Source organism: Hemiscyllium ocellatum, chromosome 14 (genome assembly GCF_020745735.1).
Source record: "Hemiscyllium ocellatum isolate sHemOce1 chromosome 14, sHemOce1.pat.X.cur, whole genome shotgun sequence".
NCBI lineage: Eukaryota > Metazoa > Chordata > Chondrichthyes > Orectolobiformes > Hemiscylliidae > Hemiscyllium > Hemiscyllium ocellatum.
In genome coordinates, this window is record NC_083414.1 from 3,937,728 (window position 1) to 3,963,485 (window position 25,758).

General features: G+C 50.1%; 1 protein-coding gene across 1 annotated transcript in view; it reads left to right on the plus strand.

The window, feature by feature from the left end:
* Positions 1-7,920: 7,920 nt before the first annotated feature.
* Positions 7,921-25,758, plus strand: part of LOC132822219 (solute carrier family 41 member 3-like) — a 139,661-nt gene continuing 121,823 nt past the window's right edge. Inside the window, exon 1 of the mRNA XM_060835313.1 lies at positions 7,921-7,960. The gene's annotated coding sequence lies outside the window, so the exon portion shown is untranslated. The remainder of the gene's footprint in view (positions 7,961-25,758) is intronic.

The following is a 25,758-nucleotide window of genomic DNA, read 5'->3' on the forward strand; positions in this document are numbered from 1 at the left end:
GGGGATGTTGCATCCGTTGTTAAATTTTAAATCTGAGATACAGTTTTTTTGTTAAAATTCGGGTATGGGTCAAAGGCAGTTGTATTGTGTTAGGGGCATGATCTCACCGAATGGTGGGACATGCTCGAGGGGCTGAATGGCCTCTTTCTGTTCCTATGACCTTATTTCTCAGCTCATTATCCCACATCCACAGGAACTCACCAGAGAACAGGAATGTGAAAAGGGACCACGGCAACAGCCGACACCAGCTCCACACAGAATGACATGGGACGGGAAACCATGTCGGTAAGAAACTGGGAGAGGATCCTCGGGGTCAGATTCACAAACTTTCCCAACCCAAAAAACTCGGATAACATCAAAATCAGTTCGTCAACTTACACTTCAAAATTAAAGCTGGCCCTGTCTTGGGGGTGTTTGACGGAGGCAGTGTAGAGGGAGCTTTACTCTGTTACTAAACGCCTGTCCTGGGAGTGTTTGATTTGGGAGTGTAGAGGAAGCTTTACTCTGTCTCTAACCCCATGCTGTCCCTGCCCTGGGAATGTGTGATGGGGGGTAGAGTAGAGGGAGCTTTACTCTGTATCTAATCCCCTGCTGTCCCTGCCCTGGGAGAGTTTGATGGGGGAACAGTGTAGAGGGAGCTTTACTCTGTATCTAACCTCCTATCCATGGAGTGATTGATGGGAGACAGTATGGAAGGAGCTTTACTCTGTATCTAACCCCGAACGCTGACAGGATTTGATTGGGGGACAGTATAAAGAGAGCTTTACTCTGCCTCTAACCTCCTGCTGTCCCTATCTTGAGAGTGATTGACAGGGAATAATGTAGAGGGAGTTTTACTCTGTACCTAAGCCCCTGTCCTGGGAGTGATTGATGGGGAACAGTGTAGAGTGTGTTTTACTCTGTATCTAAGCCCCTGTCCTGGGAGTGATTGATGGGGATGGTGTAGAGGGAGTTTTACTCTGGATCTAAGCCCCTGTCCTGGGAGTGATTGATGGGGATGGTGTAGAGGGAGTTTTACTCTGGATCTAAGCCCCTGTCCTGGGAGTGATTGATGGGGATGGTGTAGAGGGAGTTTTACTCTGTAGCTAAGCCCCTGTCCTGGGAGTGATTGATGGGAGACAGCGTAGAGGGAGTTTTACTCTGTAGCTAAGCCCCTGTCCTGGGAATGATTGATGGGGATGGTGTAGAGGGAGTTTTACTCTGGCTCTAAGCCCCTGTCCTGGGAGTGATTGATGGGGATGGTGTAGAGGGAGTTTTACTCTGTATCTAAGCCCCTGTCCTGGGAGTGATTGATGGGGAACAGTGTAGAGGGAGTTTTACTCTGTATCTAAGCCCCTGTCCTGGGAGTGATTGATGGGGAACAGTGTAGAGGGAGTTTTACTCTGTAGCTAAGCCCCTGTCCTGGGAGTGATTGATGGGAGACAGTGTAGAGGGAGTTTTACTCTGTATCTAAATCCCTTTCCTGGGAGTGATTGATGGGAGACAGTGTAGAGGGAGTTTTACTCTGTATCTAAGCCCCTGTCCTGGGAGTGATTGATGGGGAACAGTGTAGAGGGAGTTTTACTCTGTAGCTAAGCCCCTGTCCTGGGAGTGATTGATGGGAGACAGTGTAGAGCGAGTTTTACTCTGTATCTAAATCCCTTTCCTGGGAGTGATTGATGGGAGACAGTGTAGAGGGAGTTTTACTCTGTATCTAAGCCCCTGTCCTGGGAGTGATTGATAGGGATGGTGTAGAGGGAGTTTTACTCTGTCTCTAAGCCCCTGTCCTGGGAATGATTGATGGGAGACAGTGTAGAGGGAGTTTTACTCTGTACCTAAGCCCCTGTCCTGGGAGTGATTGATGGGAGACAGTGTAGAGGGAGTTTTACTCTGTATCTAAATCCCTTTCCTGGGAGTGATTGATGGGGATGGTGTAGAGGGAGTTTTACTCTGTCTCTAAGCCCCTGTCCTGGGAGTGATTGATGGGGATGGTGTGAATTCTCTGACCTACAGCTTCCTGTCGGATGAGGATGTTTCTTCCGTTGAACATTCCACGTGGTGGAGACACTTGAACGGAGGGGAACAGCTGGAACTCCCACCAATGATGACAACCCAGTTCTCCTTAAAAGACGCCTTTCCAAGAAACTCCGCACACCTCTGGCCCTCAATTTATGTCTGTCTCATTAAAGAGAATTAATCTGAGTTCTGGTGGTGTTGGTCCACACTCACTCCCTCGTCCATCTGGGGATGGTCATCACCAGATTGTTCCAAGTCTGGGTGTAAACGGGGTTTGGGTGTTAACCCTTGAATATCGGAATGATTCGGAATAGTATTGACAGTGATGATGTCGCGGGGCCGGTGTTGGACTGGGGTTGGACAGGGTCAGATGACAACAGCTTATAGTCTGACAGATTTGTTTGAAATGACCAGCTTTTGGAGCATTGTTCCTTCGTCAGGTGATGGTCAAAGGGATAGTGCTCTGAAAGGTTGTGATTACAAATAAACCTGTTGGACTATAACCTGGTGTCATCTGACTTCTGCCTTTGAATATTGGAATGGCTCTGAATCTTATTGACAATTTGATCACGATTTCACTCTCTTCACTGTCAGGAAACTGGCCCCACAGTGGGTTTGACGCTGTGCTGTTTAGTGGAATGAGACAGTGAGCCGGAATGGAATCACTTTTGACTTTTGCTCTGTCATAGAGGCTGCCATGAGGATTCTAAAACCAGGTGCCTGGTGCAGTTTTCTCAGGTTTTCAATCAGGGAAAACAGGAAGTTTGAATCCTTGAAGCGTGGTGGTACAGAAAGAGACCATTCAGCCCATCCCTGATTGCTGTGAGGGCCCGAGCTAAAGGCAAGCCTCACCACCCATTCAAATCGAAGCCTTCAATCCTTAGGCCGGTGGGGTTTAAAATCAGTGAAAATAACTTTGCAAAGAGAGACCAAACTCTGCAATAGTTTCATAAGTAGATACCCCATCGGTGTCTTCCAGGATGGAACATTTCATGTGCTATAACGCTGAGGGTGACCCACCCCAAGCCCCTGAGAACGAGAAGTGAAACACCCAGAGAGGAGCGTCTCACCCTAGACTCTGTGTAAAGAGGGTGGAAAGTGCTGTAACCTGCTTCTCAGCAACTTCTGGTGGTTAAATAAAACACATCACTGACACTCACTTTAAAATCAACAGGTAACAACTTACTTTATTGAACAGTGAACAAATGAACTATTAACAAACCAAATAAAACCCATTTGGCTACAAACCATTCCCAAATAAAACAAGATTCTAGTGGTATGCTGTTCCAATAAATACCCACTCATATAACCAAAAAATAGAATTTAGACTCTTGAAATTACAACCAGGTTACATGTCTTCCGGAATGTTCTACGCCTTCTTCTGTTGGGAATTCTGTCAGGAGCACCCTTTCCTCTAACTCTTTGTCATTGGCTCGTTGTTGGTTAGAAGGTGCTTTCTTGAAGACAGAGAGGAGGCTGTGAGAGCCAGTGATTTGAGAAAGTGAAAGAGAGAGAGAGAGACACTGACAGAGCAAGAGAGAGAGAGAGAGAGAGAGACACTGACAGAGCAAGAGAGAGAGAGAGAGAGAGAGACACTGACAGAGCAAGAGTGAGAGAGAGAGACACTGACAGAGCAAGAGAGAGAGAGAGAGAGACACTGACAGAGCAAGAGTGAGAGAGAGAGAGACACTGACAGAGCAAGAGTGAGAGAGAGCAGATGGCAGCTTGCTTTGGGGTCTTTATCGAACTGCCCCCTTCTTTTATATCCTTGATGACATATCAATATTTCTTACAATAGGATTAATCTTAGTGAGTTTTGAGAAGATTTGTAGCTCAGGTTGAGGTTCTGGGTGTAGGATTGCTCACTGAGCTGGAAGGTTCATTTTCAGACATTTCGTCACCACACTAGGTAACATCTTCAGTGAGTCTCTGGATGAAGCACTGCTGATGATTCCTGCTTTCTATTTATAAGTTTGGGTTTCTTTGGGTTGATGATGTCATTTCCGATGGTGGGGTCATTTCCTATGGTGATGTCATTTCCTGTTCTTTTTCTCAGGGGGTGGTAGATGGGGTCTAACTCGATGTGTTTGTTAATAGAGTTCCGGTTGGAATTCCATACTTCTAGGAATTCTCATGCATGTCTCTGTTTGGCTTGTCCTAGGATGGATGTGTTGTCCCAGTGTGTCCTTCCTCTTCGACTGGGACAACACATCCACCCTAGGACAAGCCAAACAGAGACACGCACGAGAATTCCTAGAAGCATGGCATTCCAATCGGAACTCTATCAACAAACACATTGACTTGGACACGATTTACCACCCCCTGAGAAAAAGAACAGGAAATGACATCACCATAGGAAATGACCCCACCACAGGAAATGACATCACCAACCCAAAGAAACCCACACTTACAAATAGAAAGCAGGAATCATCAGCAGTGTTTCATCCAGAGACTCACTGAAGATGTTACCTACTATGGTGACAAAACGTCTGAAAATGAACCTTCCAACTCAACGAGCAAACCTACACCCAGGATTGATCCCATGTTGTCAAACCCATCAGATTTAAATGTAATAGTTTTTTGGTACCTCAGTGTCTGGTTCAAGTTGATTGGCCAAATTCAGAAGTCTGTTGTTTTGGTAAAAACTGCTGCTTGGCCTGCTAACTGTACAGCCTTTCATTATCAAATATATCAGCTCGCGCTCTCTGTATCCGTGCATTTTAAATCTCGAAGCACATAGAAAAGACCATCACTTAAATGCAATGCTTTTGTCCATTTTGCAATTTTACAATTTCACAAACACCAACTTCTAACTTCCTGTCTCCCAATCTACAGTAACTCTCGCTAACTTTGCAACACCAGAACAGAGTAACCCTCGGAGCCGGGTGGTTCCAACACTGCGAAGGAATACAGTTTTGATGCTGTACATGATCATTGTCTAGAGGCAGGGGCTGGCTCCCAGGCAGGACCTGCTTCAGGTGAGTTTTCTGTGGCGCAGGAAGTTGGTTTTTGACTCCTGTATGTGACCGTTTAGGGAGGTGATGATCTTGTGGTAATACCACAGGCCTGTTCACCCAGAGACCCAGGTAATGTTTCAGGGATCCGGGTTCAAATCCTACCACGGCAGATGGTGGAATTTGGAATTCAACAAAAAATCTGGAATTATGAGTCTGATCTGACCATGGAAAAACCCATCTACATCACTAACGTCCTTCAGGGAAGGAAACTGCCATCCTTACCTGGTCTGGCCTACATGTGACTCCAGACCCACAGCTATAAGGTTCACTCTGAACTACCATCTGGGTAATTAGGGATGGACAATAAATGCTGGCTGATTCTGTGATTGCATTTTTTTTTTAAATTGACAATGTGGTATCAAGGAGCCTGAGCAAACCCGGGATCAATGGGAATCGGGGCAAACTCTCCTCTGGTTAGAGTCATACCTGACACACGGGAAGATGGTTGTGGTTGTTTGAGGTCAGCCATCTCCACTCCAGGACATCTCTGCAGGAGTTCCTCAGGGTAGTGTCCTAGGCCCAACCATCTTCAGCTGCTTCGTCAATGACCTTCCCTCCATCATTAGGTCAGAAGTGGGGGATGGTCACAGATGATTGCACAACGTTCAGCACCATTCACATCTCCCCAGATACTGAAGCATTCTGTGTCCAAATACAGCAAGATCCGGTCAGTATCACAGCTTGGGCTAAAAGGTGACAAGTAACATTTGTGCCCCATAATCACCAGGCAATGACCATCTCTTACACGAGGGAAACTAAACTTCACTTCTTGACATTCAATGGTGTTACCATCACTGAATCTCGCACTGTCAACATCCTGGGGGTTACCATTGACCAGAAACTCAACTAGACCAGCCAGTTAAATACTGTGGGTACAAGAGCAGGGCAGAGTATAGGAAGCTTGACACAATCCAGGACAAAACAGCCATCACTCGATTGGCACCACATGCACAAACATCCCCTCCGTCCCCCACGGACGCTCAGTAGCAGCAGTGTGTACCATCTACAAGATGCACTGCAGATATTCACCAAAGATCCTCAGGTAGCACCTTCCAAACCCACGACCACTTCCATCGAGAAGGACAAGGGCAGCAGATACATGGGAACGCCCCCACTATTACCTATTGGGAATCAAAGGGCTCCACTCCTGTGAGGTAATCCCAGGGCCTTGCTGCTCTGAGCAGAAGCTCACAGGCACAGACAATGTTCTGTCCTCATTTCAAGAAGCTCTTTGTGGGAAATGACTAACTTGTGACAGCTGTTCACTGACCTTTGACCCTGACCTGGATGACTTATTAAAAGTCTTGCCTGAATCCTGGTCTGAGGCAGCATCACATCCTCCTTGCTTCAGAATATCTTGTGCTGTAATGTTCCTACCATGGCGGTCTCTCAGCATGCACCGCACAAACACACACAGAAATCATTTTGTAACATTTCTTAAACAATGCCCCTTTTAGCAAGCTTTTGGGAACCTGACAGAATACTTCGGCTGTTCAAAAGCTTTCAAAAGCTTTTGCGAACTGTCTGAGTGCAATGGTTTATATAAACTGAGTGGGTGAATATAACATACGGTTCAGGTGGGACGTTTACTCACTGAGCTGGGAGGTTTGGAGGGAAGCAGCAAACTTACAGCCCGAACCTCAACCTCAACGACACCCCTTCCCAATAATTACTAATAACTTATGGTTGTTGTAATTGTCCAGCACCTGGAGGAGATATGGCCTCAGTTTAACAACCAACAAAAGAGAAGCATAACTCATCTTCTGACACTGCGGTGCTCCCTCAGAACTGACCCTCCGACAGTGCGGCACTCCCACAGTACTGACCCTCCGACAGTGCGGCGGTCCCTCAGCACTGACCCTCTGACAGTGCGGCACTCCCTCAGCACTGACCCTCTGACAGTGCGGCACTCCCTCAGCACTGACCCTCCGACAATGCGGCACTCCCTCAACACTGACCCTCCGACAGTGCGGCGGTCCCTCAGCACTGACCCTCTGACGGTGCGGCACTCCCTCAGCACTGACCCTCTGACAGTGCGGCACTCCCTCAACACTGACCCTCTGACAGTGCGGCACTCCCTCAGCACTGATCCTCTGACAGTGCGGCACTCCCTCAGTACTGACCCTCCGACAGTGCGGCACTCCCTCAGCACTGATCCTCTGACAGTGCGGCGCTCCCTCAACACTGACCCTCCGACAGTGCGGCACTCCCTCAGCACTGACCCTCTGACAGTGCGGCGCTCCCTCAGTACTGATCCTCTGACAGTGCGGCGCTCCCTCAGCACTGACCCTCCGACAGTGCGGCACTCCCTCAGCACTGATCCTCTGACAGTGCGGCACTCCCTCAGCACTGACCCTCTGACAGTGCGGCACTCCCTCAGCACTGAATTGATGTTGTGCTGTGACTTGTTCTTGGGCCTCTCTCGGGATTGCCTCGTTGTGTTAACCTCCTATGAAGACACAGTCAGTCGATCTCTCCACCCCTGAGACTCCCTGCTTCATTCCTGATGGAGGGCTTTTGCCCAAAACATCGATTTTCCTGCTCCTCGGATGCTGCCTGACCTGCTGTGCTTTTCCAGCACCACTCTGATCTAGACTCTAATCTCCAGCATCTGCAGTCCTCACGCTGGCCCAGTCGGTGCTTCCCTGAGCCTGTGGGCACGGCTGGTGGTTCTGGAATGTGTTGGAGACAGATCCAGCGGCTAACCTGGCTTCACGATCACCCAGGGAGGATTTAAAAAAAACACATTGATCAGCACTGGCCATCATCTTAAATGTCTTTGAGTTCTTTTTGGATTCCAGCATTAGGGAAATGCTCATAGAGTGTAACCTGAAGCTGGGAACTGTGTCACTGAAATAAAAATAGCCCTGACTCTCTTGACTGGGTCTGCGCTGTTGGATAAAGCAACCCCTGAGCTGGATCGGTGATATCCCAAAGTTCATCAAAAGGTTGGTAAAATATTCCTTTTAAAATAAAACTTGTCATTTTCGTTCTTGTTGTTAAACCTTCTGAAGTATTTATGTTGTTCAAACCTTACAGTGACCCACCAAAGGTTCAGCTTAGAGCATTCAATGGCCCTTTCTGTGCCACTGAAGGAAGAACAATGTTGCATTTACATAGCGCCTTCCACCACCTCAGGCCATCGCCACCTCTTCGCTGACAACCCATAACTCTAGATGCAAGGTCCATGCCTCCAGGCCTTGACTTTGACCCATGTGCTCCCTCAGTTCCCCGTCTCGTAGAAGGGCAGCCCCCTGTGTCGTGTGCTCCGATCTACGGAGTGGGAATCGAAGCCAGGAAATCACTCGGAACCCGGGGGGAGGGGTGCTGCCCCCTGGGGAATGTGGGTGACCTTGCAGGTTAGGAGAAGGAAGAGGTTACACTGAATCCTGCTGGCTCTATGGAAAGCTGGAAGAGGAGGTGGGGTCTCTGGATCAGGGGTTCCCAAGAACACAAGCAATAGGAGCAAGAGTTGGCCATTCAGCCCCTTTGAGACACCTCTGCTGTTCATATCAGATCATGGCTAATCTGACCGCGGCCTGAACCCTGTAATCCCCGCTGACCCTCAACTCTCAGGCTGATCAAAAATGAGTACCTGGGGGGGTGCTCTGTCATCGGAGAGAGCTGAGTGGTGCTGGTTTTAAGCTGACAGTCACCGCATGAGGGAGTGAGGTTGAGAAAGTGGGCATTTCACGTTCAGCACAGAATTTGAATGTACCAGGTCGATCACTCACTCACCTGTGAATATATTCAATGGCATGGCCTCCACTGCTCTCTGAGAGAGAGAATAGTGACTCTCTTCAGACTGCATTCCTGCTCATCCTTGTCTTAATTTGAAAATTCCCTTATTTGTGTCCTCGACCTCGAGTCTCTCAGTCAGCGGGAAACACCCTTTCAGCACCCAACTTGTCAAACCCTCTCAGCATCTTTGTAGATCTCAAGAAGATCAGATGCCTTCATAAAGGAGACCACACAATTTTCCAGCAATGTTTGGGATTCAAGGAGAGGAGGGAGTTGAAGTCATTTGGCATTAGTAAAATAGTACGGGGGAATTAATGAGGTTAAAGGCGAACATGTTCCCAGAGCCTGGTAATCTACAGCCCAGAGTACTTACCGAAGTGTCATTGGGCATCTCCTGTAGCTACAGCAATGGAGCTGGATGTGAAGAGGTCCTCAGAGTGACGATCACCAACAACCTGTCCTGGATCTCCCATGTTGATGCGACACTTCTTCTTCCTCAAATGCCTCAGGACATTCAGCCTGTCCATGAAGTCCCTCACCACCTTCTACAGAGGCACCATTGAGGGCAAACTGTCCTGGTGCATGATGGGAACTGCTCTGCCCGGGGCTATAAGTAATTACAGAGGGTGGTGTGCACAGCCCAGCCCATCACAGACACCACCCTCCCATCCACGGGCTCCATTTACACGGCTCACTGCCGCAGAAAGGCTGCTGACATCATCAAAGACCCCTCCCACCCCAGGAATGCTCTCCTACAACCTCTTTGTCGGGTGAATCTATGGAATACTCCACACATCGACCGCTGTGGGCATCTGGTCACTCAGTACGTTCAAGGAAGAGGGATGTACAGTTTTAGATATAAAAGGTACCAGGGGATATGGAGAGAGAGCAGGACAATGGCACTGAGATAGAGTACCAGCCATGATCCTACTGACTGGCGGAGCAGGGTCGAAGGGCTGAATGGCCTACTCCTGCTCCCAGTTTCTATGTTTCTCTGCTTCACCAATCATTTCTCCATGTATCACCGGATACATGAGTGGGCTGTTCCACCTCTCCTCATAATTCAACGCCGTCACAGCGTTGGGACGTCGGGGAAAAGGAAGAGTACGAGGAGGAAGCCTGGGAGGCTCGGCTCGTTTTGAAACCAGAGAGGGAGAGAGGGTAGGGGGTGAGGGGGAATTTGGGGCAAATCAGGTGACAGCAGAGAGGACATTACAGAGGAGCCCTGATTAGACCAGCACCAGAAACAGTGGACTGCAGAAACAGTGACCAAACAGACAGGCAAGTTTGTTAGAGGTGTAAGACAGAAGAGAATCCGAGAGGGAAGTGACAAAAATATACTTTTACACATAGAAATTAGTTTAATTCATTCAGGAACTGGATACATCAGCATTTATTGCCTGTCCCTAGTTGCCCCTTGAGAAGGTGGGGGAGAGCTGTCTTCCTGACCCGTTGCAGTCCATGTGCTGTGGGTAGACCCACAATGCCCTTAGGAAGGGAATTCCAGGATTCTGACCCAGCCACACTGAGGGAACGGTGATATATTCCCAAGTCAGGATGGTGAGGGGCTTGGAGGGGAACTTGCAGGGGGTGGTGTTCCCATGTATCTGCTGCCCTTGTCCTTCTAGATGGAAGTGGCTGTGGGTTTGGAAGGTGCTGCCTGAGGATCTTTGGTGAGTTTCTGCAGTGCATCTTGTAGATGGTACACACTGCTGTTACTGAGCGTCGGTGGGGGAGGGAGGGGGTGTTTGTGGATGTGGGGCCAATCAAGCGGCTGCTTTGTCCTGGATGGTGTTGAGCTTCTTGAGTGTTGTTGGAGCTGCCCCCATCCAGGGCAAGTGGGGAGGATTCCATCACCCTCCTGACTGGTGCCTTGTAGATGGTGGACAGGCTTTGGGGAGTCAGGAGGGGAGTTACTCACCGCAGGATTCCCAGCCTCTGACCTGCTCTTGTAGCCACTGTGTTTCTGTGGTGAGTCCAGTTGTGTTTCTGATCAATGATAACCCCCAGGATGTTGACAGTGGGGGATTCAGTGATGGTAACAGCATTGAATGTCAAGGGTGGGGGTTAGATTGTCTCTTACTGATGATGGCCATAGCCTGGTATTTGTGGGGTGTGAGTGTTACTTGCCACTTGTCATCCCAAGCCTGGAGATTGTCCAGATCTTGCTGTAGAGTGAATTCAGTCATAGAGTCATTCAGTCATAAAGCACAGAAACAGACCAAGTTTCCCTGAACTAGTCCCTTTTGTTTAGATTCCTTACAGTGTGGAAACAGGCCCTTCAGCTCAAGTTCACACCGACCCTCTAAAGAGTAACCCACCCAGACCCAGTTCCCACTGACTAATGCATCTAACACTACGGGCAATTTAGCAGGGCCCATTCATTGCCTGTGTTTGTCTCAGTATCTGAGGAGTTGTGAATGGTAATAAAATAGAATGCAGAATCGAGTGTCACAGCTACAGAGGAGGTGCAGAGAAGGATCAGATGAAGACGGTTGGGCCTAAGACACTACCCTGAGGGACTCCTGCAGAGATGTCCTGGAACTGAGATGACTGACCCTCCACCAATCACAACCATCTCCCCATGTGTCAGTGGAGAGTGTGTCCCCGATACCCATTGATTCCAGTCAAGATGAGAGAGGTGCTGGAAAAGCACAGCAGGTCAGGCAGCGTCAGAGGAGCAGGACGAAGGGCTTTTGCCCAAAACATCGACTCTCCTGCTCCTCGGGTGCTGCCTGACCCGCTGTGCTATTCCAGCAACACACTAATCTAGACCCTAATCTCCAGCATCTGCAGTCCTCACTTTTGCCCATTGATTCCAGGTTTTCCAGGGCTCCTTAATGTCACACACTCCATACTTCTGCTTTGAAGTCTTATGGTACATCAGCACAGACACCGCGGGCTGAATGGCCTCCATTTATGGGAGCCGATGATCCAGTAACTGTGATCTGACACGCTGCTCGGTACTTCCTGGTAACAGGAGTCATTTGGATTTCGAGGATTTGAAAGCTGGAAATGTAATTCCAGGTTAGAATTTCGGTGAAACATGTCAACAGCTTCAGGGTTAGAGGTTGGCAGAGGGGCATTGCTGCAGGATTGCTGTGGGTGTGTGGAGCTGCATTGCTGCAGGATTGCTGTGGGCTTGTGGAGGTGCGTTGTTACAGGATTGCTGTGGGTTTGTGGAGGTGCATTGTTGCAGGATTGCTGTGGGATTGTGGAGCTGCATTGTTGCAGGATTGCTGTGGGATTGTGGAGCTGCATTGTTGCAGGATTGCTGTGGGATTGTGGAGCTGCATTGTTGCAGGATTGCTGTGGGTTTGTGGAGCTGCATTGTTGCAGGATTGCTGTCGGTTTGCGGAGCTGCATCGATGCGGGATTGCTGTGGGTGTGTGGAGCTGCATTGCTGCGGGATTGCTGTGGGTTTGTGGAGTTGCATTGTTGCAGGATTGCTGTGGGTTTGTGGAGGTGTATTGTTACAGGATTGCTGTGGGTTTGTGGAGCTGCATTGCTGCGGGATTGCTGTGGGTTTGTGGAGTTGCACTGTTACAGGATTGCTGTGGGATTGTGGAGCTGCATTGTTGCAGGATTGCTGTGGGTTTGTGGAGTTGCATTGATGCAGGATTGCTGTGGGTTTGTGGAGTTGCACTGTTACAGGATTGCTGTGGGTTTGTGGATCGCATTGTTCCAGGATTGCTGTCGGTTTGTGGAGCTGCATTGTTGCAGGATTGCTGTGGGTTTGTGGAGGTGTATTGTTACAAGATTGCTGTGGGTTTGTGGAGCTGCATTGCTGCGGGATTGCTGTGGGATGGCGGAGCTGCATTGTTGCAGGATTGCTGTAGGTTTGTGATGCAGCATTGTTGGAGAATTGCTGTGGGTTTTTGGAGCTGCATTGTTGCAAGATTGCTGTGGGTTTGTGGAGGTGCATTGTTGCAGGATTGCTGTGGGTTTGCGGAGCTACATTGTGACAGGATTGCTGTGGGTTTGTGGAGGTGCATTGTTGCAGGATTGCTGTGGGTTTGTGGAGCTGCATTGTTGCAGGATTGCTGTGGGTTTGTGGAGGTGCATTGTTGCAGGATTGCTGTGGGGTTTTGGAGCTGCATTGTTGCAGGATTGCTGTGGGTGTGTGGAGCTGCATTGTTGCAGGATTGCTGTGGGTTTGTGGAGGTGCATTGTTGCAGGATTGCTGTGGGTTTGTGGAGGTGCATTTTTCCAGGATTGCTGTGGGTTTGTGGAGCTGCATTGTTCCAGGATTGCTGTAGGTTTGTGGAACTGCATTGTTGCAGGATTGCTGTGGCTTTGTGGAGCTGCATCGCTGCGGGATTGCTGTCGGTTTTTGGAGCTGCATTGTTGCAGGGTTGCTGTAGGTTTGTGGAGCTGCATTGTTGCTGGTTTGCTGTAGGTTTGTGGAGCTGCATTGTTCCAGGATTGCTGTGGGTTTGTGGAGGTGCATTGTTGCAGGATTGCTGTGGGTTTGTGGAGCTGCATTGTTGCTGGTTTGCTGTAGGTTTGTGGAGCTGCATTGTTGCAGGATTGCTGTGGGTTTGTGGAGGTGCATTGTTGCAGGATTGCTGTGGGTTTGTGGAGGTGCATTGTTGCCGATTTGCTGTGGGTTTGTGGAGCTGCATTGCTGCGGGATTGCTGTGGGTGTGTGGGTGTGTGGAGCTGCAATGTTGCAGGATTGCTGTGGGTTTGTGGAGGTGCATTGTTGCAGGATTGCTGTGGGTTTGTGGAGGTGCATTGTTGCCGATTTGCTGTGGGTTTGTGGAGCTGCATTGCTGCGGGATTGCTGTGGGTGTGTGGGTGTGTGGAGCTGCATTGTTGCAGGATTGCTGTGGGTTTGTGGAGCTGCATTGTTGCAGGATTGCTGTGGGTTTGTGGAGGTGCATTGTTGCAGGATTGCTGTAGGTTTGTGGAGGTGCATTGTTGCAGGATTGCTGTGAGTTTGAGGAGCTGCATTGTTGCAGGATTACTGTGGGTTTGTCGAGCTGCATTGTTATACGATTGATGTGGGTTTGTGGAGCTGCATTGCTGCAGGATTGCTGTAGGTTTGTGGAGGTGCATTGCTGCGGAATTGCTGTGGGTTTATGGAGCTGCATTGTTGCCGGATTGCTGTGGGTTTATGCAGCTGCATTGTTGCAGGATTGCTGTGGGGTTGTGGAGGTGCATTGTTCCAGGATTGCTGTAGGTTTGTGGAACTGCATTGTTGCAGGATTGCTGTGGCTTTGTGGAGGTGCATTGTTCCAGGATTGCTGTAGGTTTGTGGAACTGCATTGTTGCAGGATTGCTGTGGCTTTGTGGAGCTGCATCGCTGCGGGATTGCTGTCGGTTTTTGGAGCTGCATTGTTGCAGGATTGCTGTGGGTTTGTGGAGCTGCATTGTTATAAGAATGCTGTGGGGTTATGGAGCTGCGTTGTTGCAGGTTTGCTGTGTGATTGTGGAGCTGCATTGTTGCAGGATTGCTGTGGGGTTTTGGAGCTGCATTGTTCCAGGATTGCTGTGGGTTTGTGGAACTGCATTGTTCCAGGATTGCTGTGGGTTTGCGGAGCTGCATTGTTCCAGGATTGCTGTGGGTTTGTGGAACTGCATTGTTGCAGGATTGCTGTGGGTTTGTGGAGCTGCATCGCTGCGGGATTGCTGTCGGTTTTTGGAGGTGCATTGTTGCAGGATTGCTGTGGGTTTGTGGAGCTGCGTTGTTGCAGGATTGCTGTGGGTTTGTGGAGGTGCATGGTTGCAGGATTGCTGTGGGTTTGTGGAGCTGCATTGTTGCGGGATTGCTGTGGGATGGCGGAGGTGCATTGTTGCAGGATTGCTGTGGGGTTTTGCAGCTGCATTGTTGCAGGATTGCTGTGGGTGTGTGGAGCTGCATTGCTGCGGGATTGCTGTGGGTTTGTGGAGCAGCATTTTTCCAGGATTGCTGTGGGTTTGTGGAGGTGCATTGTTCCAGGATTGCTGTAGGTTTGTGGAACTGCATTGTTGCAGGATTGCTGTGGCTTTGTGGAGCTGCATCGCTGCGGGATTGCTGTCGGTTTTTGGAGCTGCATTGTTGCAGGATTGCTGTGGGTTTGTGGAGCTGCATTGTTACAGGATTGCTGTGGGTTTGTGGAGCTGCATTGCTGCAGGATTGCTGTGGGTGTGTGGAGCTGCATTGTTGCAGGATTGCTGTGGGTTTATGGAGCTGCATTGTTACCGGATTGTTGTGGGTTTGTGGTGCTGCAATGTGGTAGGATTGCTGTGGGTTTGCATAGCTGCATTGTTGCAGGATTGCTGTGGGTTTGTGGAGGTGCATTGTTGCCGATTTGCTGTGGGTTTGTGGAGCTGCATTGCTGCGGGATTGCTGTGGGTTTGTGGAGGTGCATTGTTGCAGGATTGCTGTGGGTTTGTGGAGGTGCATTGTTGCCGGTTTCCTATAGGTTTGTGCAGCTGCATTGTTCTAGGATTGCTGTGAGTTTGAGGAGCTGCATTGTTGCAGGATTACTGTGGGTTTGTCGAGCTGCATTGTTATACGATTGCTGTGGGTTTGTGGAGCTGCATTGTTGCCGGATTGGTGTGGGATTGTGGAGGTGCATTGTTGCAGGATTGCTGTGGGATTGTGGAGGTGCATTGTTGCAGGATTGTTGTGGGGTTTTGGAGCTGCATTGTTGCAGGATTGATGTGGGTTTGTGGAGGTGCATTGTTACAGGATTGCTGTGGGTTTTGGAGTTGCATTGGTACGGGATTGCTGTGGGTTTGTGGAGCGCATTGTTACAGGATTGCAGTGGGTTTGGGGTAGTGCATTGCTGCAGGATTGCAGTGTGTTTGCGAAGCTGCATTGTTACAGGATTGCTGTGGGTTTGTGAAGCTGCATTGTTACAGGATTGATGTGGGGTTGTGGAGGTGCATTGTTGGAGAATTGCTGTGGGTGTGTGGAGCTGCATTGTTGTCGGTTTGCTGTGGGTTTGTGGAGCTGCATTGTTGCAGGATTGCTGTGGGTTTGTGGAGCTGCATTGTTGCAGCATTGCTGTGGGTTTGTCGAGCTGCATTGTTGCAGGATTGCTGTGGGTTTGAGGAGCTGCATTGTTGCAGGATTGCTGCGGGTTTGTTGAGCTGCATTGTTCCAGGACTGTTGTGGGTTTGTGGAGCTGCATTGCTGCGGGATTGCTGTGGGTTTGTGGAGCTGCATTGTTGCGGGTTTGCTGTGGGTTTGTGGAGCTGCATTGTGGCAGGATTGCTGTGGGTTTGTGGAGTTGCATTGTTGCCGGTTTGCTGTAGGTTTGTGGATCTGCATTGTTCCAGGATTGCTGTGGGTTTGTTGAGCTGCATTGTTCCAGGATTGCTGTGGGTTTGTGGAGCTGCATTGTTGCTGGTTTGCTGTGGGTTTATGGAGCTGCATTGGTGCAGGTTTGCTATGGGATTGTGGAGCTGCATTGTTGCAGGATTGCTGTGGGTTTGTGGAGCTGCGTTGTTACAGGATTGCTGTGGGATTGTGGAGGTGCATTCTTGCAGGATTGCTGTGGGATTGTGGAGCTGCATTGTTGCAGGATTGCTGTGGGTTTGTGGAGGTGCATTGTTGCAGGATTGCTGTGGGATTGTGGAGGTGCATTGTTGCAGGATTGCTGTGGGTTTGTGGAGGTGCATTGCTGCGGGATTGCTGTGGGTTTGTGGAGGTGCATTGTTGCAGGATTGCTGTCGGTTTGCGGAGCTGCATCGATGCGGGATTGCTGTGGGTGTGTGGAGCTGCATTGCTGCGGGATTGCTGTGGGTTTGTGGAGTTGCATTGTTGCAGGATTGCTGTGGGTTTGTGGAGGTGTATTGTTACAGGATTGCTGTGGGTTTGTGGAGCTGCATTGCTGCGGGATTGCTGTGGGTTTGTGGAGTTGCACTGTTACAGGATTGCTGTGGGATTGTGGAGCTGCATTGTTGCAGGATTGCTGTGGGTTTGTGGAGTTGCATTGTCGCAGGATTGCTGTGGGTTTGTGGAGCTGCATTGTTGCTGGTTTGCTGTAGGTTTGTGGAGCTGCATTGTTCCAGGATTGCTGTGGGTTTGTGGAGCTGCATTGTTGCAGGATTGCTGTCGGTTTGCGGAGCTGCATCGATGCGGGATTGCTGTGAGTGTGTGGAGCTGCATTGCTGCGGGATTGCTGTGGGTTTGTGGAGTTGCATTGTTGCAGGATTGCTGTGGGTTTGTGGAGGTGTATTGTTACAGGATTGCTGTGGGTTTGTGGAGCTGCATTGCTGCGGGATTGCTGTGGGTTTGTGGAGTTGCACTGTTACAGGATTGCTGTGGGATTGTGGAGCTGCATTGTTGCAGGATTGCTGTGGGTTTGTGGAGTTGCATTGTTGCCGGTTTGCTGTAGGTTTGTGGATCTGCATTGTTCCAGGATTGCTGTGGGTTTGTTGAGCTGCATTGTTGCAGGATTGCTGTGAGTTTGTGGAGCTGCATTGTTGCTGGTTTGCTGTGGGTTTATGGAGCTGCATTGGTGCAGGTTTGCTATGGGATTGTGGAGCTGCATTGTTGCAGGATTGCTGTGGGTTTGTGGAGCTGCGTTGTTACAGGATTGCTGTGGGATTGTGGAGGTGCATTCTTGCAGGATTGCTGTGGGATTGTGGAGCTGCATTGTTGCAGGATTGCTGTGGGTTTGTGGAGGTGCATTGTTGCAGGATTGCTGTGGGATTGTGGAGGTGCATTGTTGCAGGATTGCTGTGGGTTTGTGGAGGTGCATTGCTGCGGGATTGCTGTGGGTTTGTGGAGGTGCATTGTTGCAGGATTGCTGTCGGTTTGCGGAGCTGCATCGATGCGGGATTGCTGTGGGTGTGTGGAGCTGCATTGCTGCGGGATTGCTGTGGGTTTGTGGAGTTGCATTGTTGCAGGATTGCTGTGGGTTTGTGGAGGTGTATTGTTACAGGATTGCTGTGGGTTTGTGGAGCTGCATTGCTGCGGGATTGCTGTGGGTTTGTGGAGTTGCACTGTTACAGGATTGCTGTGGGATTGTGGAGCTGCATTGTTGCAGGATTGCTGTGGGTTTGTGGAGCTGCATTGTTGCTGGTTTGCTGTAGGTTTGTGGAGCTGCATTGTTCCAGGATTGCTGTGGGTTTGTGGAGCTGCATTGTTGCAGGATTGCTGTCGGTTTGCGGAGCTGCATCGATGCGGGATTGCTGTGAGTGTGTGGAGCTGCATTGCTGCGGGATTGCTGTGGGTTTGTGGAGTTGCATTGTTGCAGGATTGCTGTGGGTTTGTGGAGGTGTATTGTTACAGGATTGCTGTGGGTTTGTGGAGCTGCATTGCTGCGGGATTGCTGTGGGTTTGTGGAGTTGCACTGTTACAGGATTGCTGTGGGATTGTGGAGCTGCATTGTTGCAGGATTGCTGTGGGATTGTGGAGTTGCATTGTTGCAGGATTGCTGTGGGTTTGTGGAGTTGCACTGTTACAGGATTGCTGTGGGTTTGTGGATCGCATTGTTCCAGGATTGCTGTGGGTTTGTGGAGCTGCATTGCTGCGGGATTGCTGTGGGATGGCGGAGCTGCATTGTTGCAGGATTGCTGTAGGTTTGTGATGCAGCATTGTTGGAGAATTGCTGTGGGTTTTTGGAGCTGCATTGTTGCAAGATTGCTGTGGGTTTGTGGAGGTGCATTGTTGCAGGATTGCTGTGGGTTTGCGGAGCTGCATTGTTGCAGGATTGCTGTAGGTTTGTGATGCAGCATTGTTGGAGAATTGCTGTGGGTTTTTGGAGCTGCATTGTTGCAAGATTGCTGTGGGTTTGTGGAGGTGCATTGTTGCAGGATTGCTGTGGGGTTTTGGAGCTGCATTGTTGCAGGATTGCTGTGGGTGTGTGGAGCTGCATTCTTGCAGGATTGCTGTGGGTTTGTGGAGGTGCATTGTTGCAGGATTGCTGTGGGTTTGTGGAGGTGCATTTTTCCAGGATTGCTGTGGGTTTGTGGAGCTGCATTGTTCCAGGATTGCTGTAGGTTTGTGGAACTGCATTGTTGCAGGATTGCTGTGGCTTTGTGGAGCTGCATCGCTGCGGGATTGCTGTCGGTTTTTGGAGCTGCATTGCTGCGGGATTGCTGTGGGTTTGTGGAGCTGCATTGTTGCTGGTTTGCTGTGGGTTTGTGGAGGTGCATTGTTCCAGGATTGCTGTGGGTTTGTGGAGGTGCATTGTTGCAGGATTGCTGTGGGTTTGTGGAGCTGCATTGTTGCTGGTTTGCTGTAAGTTTGTGGAGCTGCATTGTTGCAGGATTGCTGTGGGTTTGTGGAGCTGCATTGTTGCAGGATTGCTGTCGGTTTGCGGAGCTGCATCGATGCGGGATTGCTGTGGGTGTGTGGAGCTGCATTGCTGCGGGATTGCTGTGGGTTTGTGGAGTTGCATTGTTGCAGGATTGCTGTGGGTTTGTGGAGGTGTATTGTTACAGGATTGCTGTGGGTTTGTGGAGCTGCATTGCTGCGGGATTGCTGTGGGTTTGTGGAGTTGCACTGTTACAGGATTGCTGTGGGATTGTGGAGCTGCATTGTTGCAGGATTGCTGTGGGTTTGTGGAGTTGCATTGTTGCAGGATTGCTGTGGGTTTGTGGAGTTGCACTGTTACAGGATTGCTGTGGGTTTGTGGATCGCATTGTTCCAGGATTGCTGTGGGTTTGTGGAGCTGCATTGCTGCGGGATTGCTGTGGGATGGCGGGGCTGCATTGTTGCAGGATTGCTGTAGGTTTGTGATGCAGCATTGTTGGAGAATTGCTGTGGGTTTTTGGAGCTGCATTGTTGGAGAATTGCTGTGGGTTTGTGGAGGTGCATTGTTGCAGGATTGGTTTTGGTTTTGCGGAGCTACATTGTGACAGGATTGCTGTGGGTTTGTGGAGGTGCATTGTTGCAGGATTGCTGTGGGTTTTTGGAGCTGCATTGTTGCAGGATTGCTGTGGCTTTGTGGAGGTGCATTGTTGCAGGATTGCTGTGGGGTTTTGGAGCTGCATTGTTGCAGGATTGCTGTGGGTGTGTGGAGGTGCATTGTTGCAGGATTGCTGTGGGTTTGTGGAGGTGCATTGTTGCAGGATTGCTGTGGGATTGTGGAGGTGCATTTTTCCAGGATTGCTGTGGGTTTGTGGAGCTGCATTGTTCCAGGATTGCTGTGGGTTTGTGGAACTGCATTGTTGCAGGATTGCTGTGGCTTTGTGGAGCTGCATCGCTGCGGGATTGCTGTCGGTTTTTGGAGCTGCATTGTTGCAGGATTGCTGTGGGTTTGTGGAGCTGCATTGTTGCTGGTTTGCTGTAGGTTTGTGGAGCTGCATTGTTCCAGGATTGCTGTGGGTTTGTGGAGGTGCATTGTTGCAGGATTGCTGTGGGTTTGTGGAGCTGCATTGTTGCTGGTTTGCTGTAGGTTTGTGGAGCTGCATTGTTCCAGGATTGCTGTGGGTTTGTGGAGGTGCATTGTTGCAGGATTGCTGTGGGTTTGTGGAGGTGCATTGTTGCCGATTTGCTGTGGGTTTGTGGAGCTGCATTGCTGCGGGATTGCTGTGGGTGTGTGGGTGTGTGGAGCTGCATTGTTGCAGGATTGCTGTGGGTTTGTGGAGGTGCATTGTTGCAGGATTGCTGTGGGTTTGTGGAGGTGCATTGTTGCCGATTTGCTGTGGGTTTGTGGAGCTGCATTGCTGCAGGATTGCTGTGGGTGTGTGGAGCTGCATTGTTGCAGGATTGCTGTGGGTTTGTGGAGCTGCATTGTTGCAGGATTGCTGTGGGTTTGTGGAGGTGCATTGTTGCCGGATTGCTGTAGGTTTGTGGAGGTGCATTGTTGCAGGATTGCTGTGAGTTTGAGGAGCTGCATTGTTGCAGGATTACTGTGGGTTTGTCGAGCTGCATTGTTGTACGATTGCTGTGGGTTTGTGGAGCTGCATTGCTGCAGGATTGCTGTAGGTTTGTGGAGGTGCATTGCTGCGGGATTGCTGTGGGTTTATGGAGCTGCATTGTTGCCGGATTGCTGTGGGTTTATGCAGCTGCATTGTTGCAGGATTGCTGTGGGTTTGTGGAGGTGCATTGTTCCAGGATTGCTGTGGGTTTGTGGAACTGCATTGTTGCAGGATTGCTGTGGCATTGTGGAGCTGCATCGCTGCGGGATTGCTGTCGGTTTTTGGAGCTGCATTGTTGCAGGATTGCTGTGGGTTTGTGGAGCTGCATTGTTATAAGAATGCTGTGGGGTTATGGAGCTGCGTTGTTGCAGGTTTGCTGTGTGATTGTGGAGCTGCATTGTTGCAGGATTGCTGTGGGGTTTTGGAGCTGCATTGTTCCAGGATTGCTGTGGGTTTGTGGAACTGCATTGTTCCAGGATTGCTGTGGGTTTGTGGAACTGCATTGTTGCAGGATTGCTGTGGCTTTGTGTAGCTGCATCGCTGCGGGATTGCTGTCGGTTTTTGGAGGTGCATTGTTGCAGGATTGCTGTGGGTTTGTGGAGCTGCGTTGTTGCAGGATTGCTGTGGGTTTGTGGAGGTGCATTGTTGCAGGATTGCTGTGGGGTTTTGGAGCAGCATTGTTGCAGGATTGCTGTGGGTGTGTGGAGCTGCATTGCTGCGGGATTGCTGTGGGTTTGTGGAGCAGCATTATTCCAGGATTGCTGTGGGTTTGTGGAGGTGCATTGTTCCAGGATTGCTGTAGGTTTGTAGAACTGCATTGTTGCAGGATTGCTGTGGCTTTGTGGAGCTGCATCGCTGCGGGATTGCTGTCGGTTTTTGGAGCTGCATTGTTGCAGGATTGCTGTGGGTTTGTGGAGCTGCATTGTTACAGGATTCCTGTGGGTTTGTGGAGCTGCATTGCTGCGGGATTGCTGTGGGTGTGTGGAGCTGCATTGTTGCAGGATTGCTGTGGGTTTATGGAGCTGCATTGTTACCGGATTGTTGTGGATTTGTGGAGCTGCATTGTTATAAGAATGCTGTGGGTTTATGGAGCTGCGTTGTTGCAGGTTTGCTGTGTGATTGTTGAGCTGCATTGTTGCAGGATTGCTGTGGTGTTTTGGAGCTGCAGTGTGGTAGGATTGCTGTGGGTTTGCAGAGCTGCATTGTTGCAGGATTGCTGTGGGTTTGTGGAACTGCATTGTTGCAGGATTGCTGTGGGGTTTTGGAGCTGCAGTGTGGTAGGATTGCTGTGGGTTTGCAGAGCTGCATTGTTGCAGGATTGCTGTGGGTTTGTGGAGCTGCATTGTTGCAGGATTGCTGTGGGTTTGTGGAGCTGCATTGTTGCCGATTTGCTGTGGGTTTGTGGAGCTGCATTGCTGCGGGATTGCTGTGGGTTTGTGGAGGTGCATTGTTGCAGGATTGCTGTGGGTTTGTGGAGGTGCATTGTTGCCGGTTTCCTATAGGTTTGTGCAGCTGCATTGTTCTAGGATTGCTGTGAGTTTGAGGAGCTGCATTGTTGCAGGATTGCTGTGGGTTTATGGAACTGCATTGTTGCAGGATTGCTGTGGGTTTATGGAACTGCATTGTTGCAGGATTGCTGTGGGATTGTGGAGGTGCATTGTTGCAGGATTACTGTGGGTTTGTGGAGGTGCATTGCTGCGGGATTGCTGTGGGTTTGTGGAGGTGCATTGTTGCAGGATTGCTGTGGGATTGTGGAGGTGCATTGTTGCAGGATTGCTGTGGGTTTGTGGAGCTGCATTGTTGCAGGATTGCTGTGGGTTTGTGGAGCTGCATCGATGCGGGATTGCTGTGGGTGTGTGGAGCTGCATTGCTGCGGGATTGCTGTGGGTTTGTGGAGTTGCATTGTTGCAGGATTGCTGTGGGTTTGTGGAGGTGTATTGTTACAGGATTGCTGTGGGTTTGTGGAGCTGCATTGCTGCGGGATTGCTGTGGGTTTGTGGAGTTGCACTGTTACAGGATTGCTGTGGGATTGTGGAGCTGCATTGTTGCAGGATTGCTGTGGGTTTGTGGAGTTGCATTGTTGCAGGATTGCTGTGGGTTTGTGGAGTTGCACTGTTACAGGATTGCTGTGGGTTTGTGGATCGCATTGTTCCAGGATTGCTGTGGGTTTGTGGAGCTGCATTGCTGCGGGATTGCTGTGGGATGGCGGAGCTGCATTGTTGCAGGATTGCTGTAGGTTTGTGATGCAGCATTGTTGGAGAATTGCTGTGGGTTTTTGGAGCTGCATTGTTGCAAGATTGCTGTGGGTTTGTGGAGGTGCATTGTTGCAGGATTGCTGTGGGTTTGCGGAGCTACATTGTGACAGGATTGCTGTGGGTTTGTGGAGGTGCATTGTTGCAGGATTGCTGTGGGTTTGTGGAGCTGCATTGTTGCAGGATTGCTGTGGGTTTGTGGAGGTGCATTGTTGCAGGATTGCTGTGGGTTTTTGGCGCTGCATTGTTGCAGGATTGCTGTGGGTGTGTGGAGCTGCATTGTTGCAGGATTGCTGTGGGTTTGTGGAGGTGCATTGTTGCAGGATTGCTGTGGGTTTGTGGAGGTGCATTTTTCCAGGATTGCTGTGGGTTTGTGGAGCTGCATTGTTCCAGGATTGCTGTAGGTTTGTGGAACTGCATTGTTGCAGGATTGCTGTGGCTTTGTGGAGCTGCATCGCTGCGGGATTGCTGTAGGTTTTTGGAGCTGCATTGTTGCAGGTTTGCTGTGGGTTTGTGGAGCTGCATTGTTGCAGGTTTGCTGTAGGTTTGTGGAGCTGCATTGTTGCAGGATTGCTGTGGGTTTGTGGAGGTGCATTGTTGCAGGATTGCTGTGGGTTTGTGGAGCTGCATTGTTGCTGGTTTGCTGTAGGTTTGTGGAGCTGCATTGTTGCAGGATTGCTGTGGGTTTGTGGAGCTGCATTGTTGCAGGATTGCTGTCGGTTTGCGGAGCTGCATCGATGCGGGATTGCTGTGGGTGTGTGGAGCTGCATTGCTGCGGGATTGCTGTGGGTTTGTGGAGTTGCATTGTTGCAGGATTGCTGTGGGTTTGTGGAGGTGTATTGTTACAGGATTGCTGTGGGTTTGTGGAGCTGCATTGCTGCGGGATTGCTGTGGGTTTGTGGAGTTGCACTGTTACAGGATTGCTGTGGGATTGTGGAGCTGCATTGTTGCAGGATTGCTGTGGGTTTGTGGAGTTGCATTGTTGCAGGATTGCTGTGGGTTTGTGGAGTTGCACTGTTACAGGATTGCTGTGGGTTTGTGGATCGCATTGTTCCAGGATTGCTGTGGGTTTGTGGAGCTGCATTGCTGCGGGATTGCTGTGGGATGGCGGAGCTGCATTGTTGCAGGATTGCTGTAGGTTTGTGATGCAGCATTGTTGGAGAATTGCTGTGGGTTTTTAGAGCTGCATTGTTGCAAGATTGCTGTGGGTTTGTGGAGGTGCATTGTTGCAGGATTGCTGTGGGTTTGCGGAGCTACATTGTGACAGGATTGCTGTGGGTTTGTGGAGGTGCATTGTTGCAGGATTGCTGTGGGTTTTTGGAGCTGCATTGTTGCAGGATTGCTGTGGGTTTGTGGAGGTGCATTGTTGCAGGATTGCTGTGGGGTTTTGGAGTTGCATTGTTGCAGGATTGCTGTGGGTGTGTGGAGCTGCATTGTTGCAGGATTGCTGTGGGTTTGTGGAGGTGCATTGTTGCAGGATTGCTGTGGGATTGTGGAGTTGCATTTTTCCAGGATTGCTGTGGGTTTGTGGAGCTGCATTGTTCCAGGATTGCTGTGGGTTTGTGGAACTGCATTGTTGCAGGATTGCTGTGGCTTTGTGGAGCTGCATCGCTGCGGGATTGCTGTCGGTTTTTGGAGCTGCATTGTTGCAGGATTTCTGTGGGTTTGTGGAGGTGCATTGTTGCTGGTTTGCTGTAGGTTTGTGGAGCTGCATTGTTCCAGGATTGCTGTGGGTTTGTGGAACTGAATTGTTGCAGGATTGCTGTGGCTTTGTGGAGCTGCATCGCTGCGGGATTGCTGTCGGTTTTTGGAGCTGCATTGTTGCAGGATTGCTGTGGGTTTGTGGAGCTGCATTGTTGCTGGTTTGCTGTAGGTTTGTGGAGCTGCATTGTTCCAGGATTGCTGTGGGTTTGTGGAGGTGCATTGTTGCAGGATTGCTGTGGGTTTGTGGAGGTGCATTGTTGCCGATTTGCTGTGGGTTTGTGGAGCTGCATTGCTGCGGGATTGCTGTGGGTGTGTGGAGCTGCATTGTTGCAGGATTGCTGTGGGTTTGTGGAGGTGCATTGTTGCAGGATTGCTGTGGGTTTGTGGAGGTGCATTGTTGCCGATTTGCTGTGGGTTTGTGGAGCTGCATTGCTGCGGGATTGCTGTGGGTGTGTGGGTGTGTGGAGCTGCATTGTTGCAGGATTGCTGTGGGTGTGTGGAGCTGCATTGTTGCAGGATTGCTGTGGGTTTGTGGAGGTGCATTGTTGCAGGATTGCTGTAGGTTTGTGGAGGTGCATTGTTGCAGGATTGCTGTGAGTTTGAGGAGCTGCATTGTTGCAGGATTACTGTGGGTTTGTCGAGCTGCATTGTTATACGATTGATGTGGGTTTGTGGAGCTGCATTGCTGCAGGATTGCTGTAGGTTTGTGGAGGTGCGTTGCTGCGGGATTGCTGTGGGTTTATGGAGCTGCATTGTTGCCGGATTGCTGTGGGTTTATGCAGCTGCATTGTTGCAGGATTGCTGTGGGTTTGTGGAGGTGCATTGTTCCAGGATTGCTGTGGGTTTGTGGAACTGCATTGTTGCAGGATTGCTGTGGCTTTGTGGAGCTGCATCGCTGCGGGATTGCTGTGGGTTTGTGGAGCTGCATTGTTATAAGAATGCTGTGGGGTTATGGAGCTGCGTTGTTGCAGGTTTGCTGTGTGATTGTGGAGCTGCATTGTTGCAGGATTGCTGTGGGGTTTTGGAGCTGCATTGTTCCAGGATCGCTGTGGGTTTGTGGAACTGCATTGTTCCAGGATTGCTGTGGGTTTGTGGAACTGCATTGTTGCAGGATTGCTGTGGCTTTGTGGAGATGCATCGTTGCGGGATTGCTGTCGGTTTTTGGAGGTGCATTGTTGCAGGATTGCTGTGGGTTTGTGGAGCTGCGTTGTTGCAAGATTGCTGTGGGTTTGTGGAGGTGC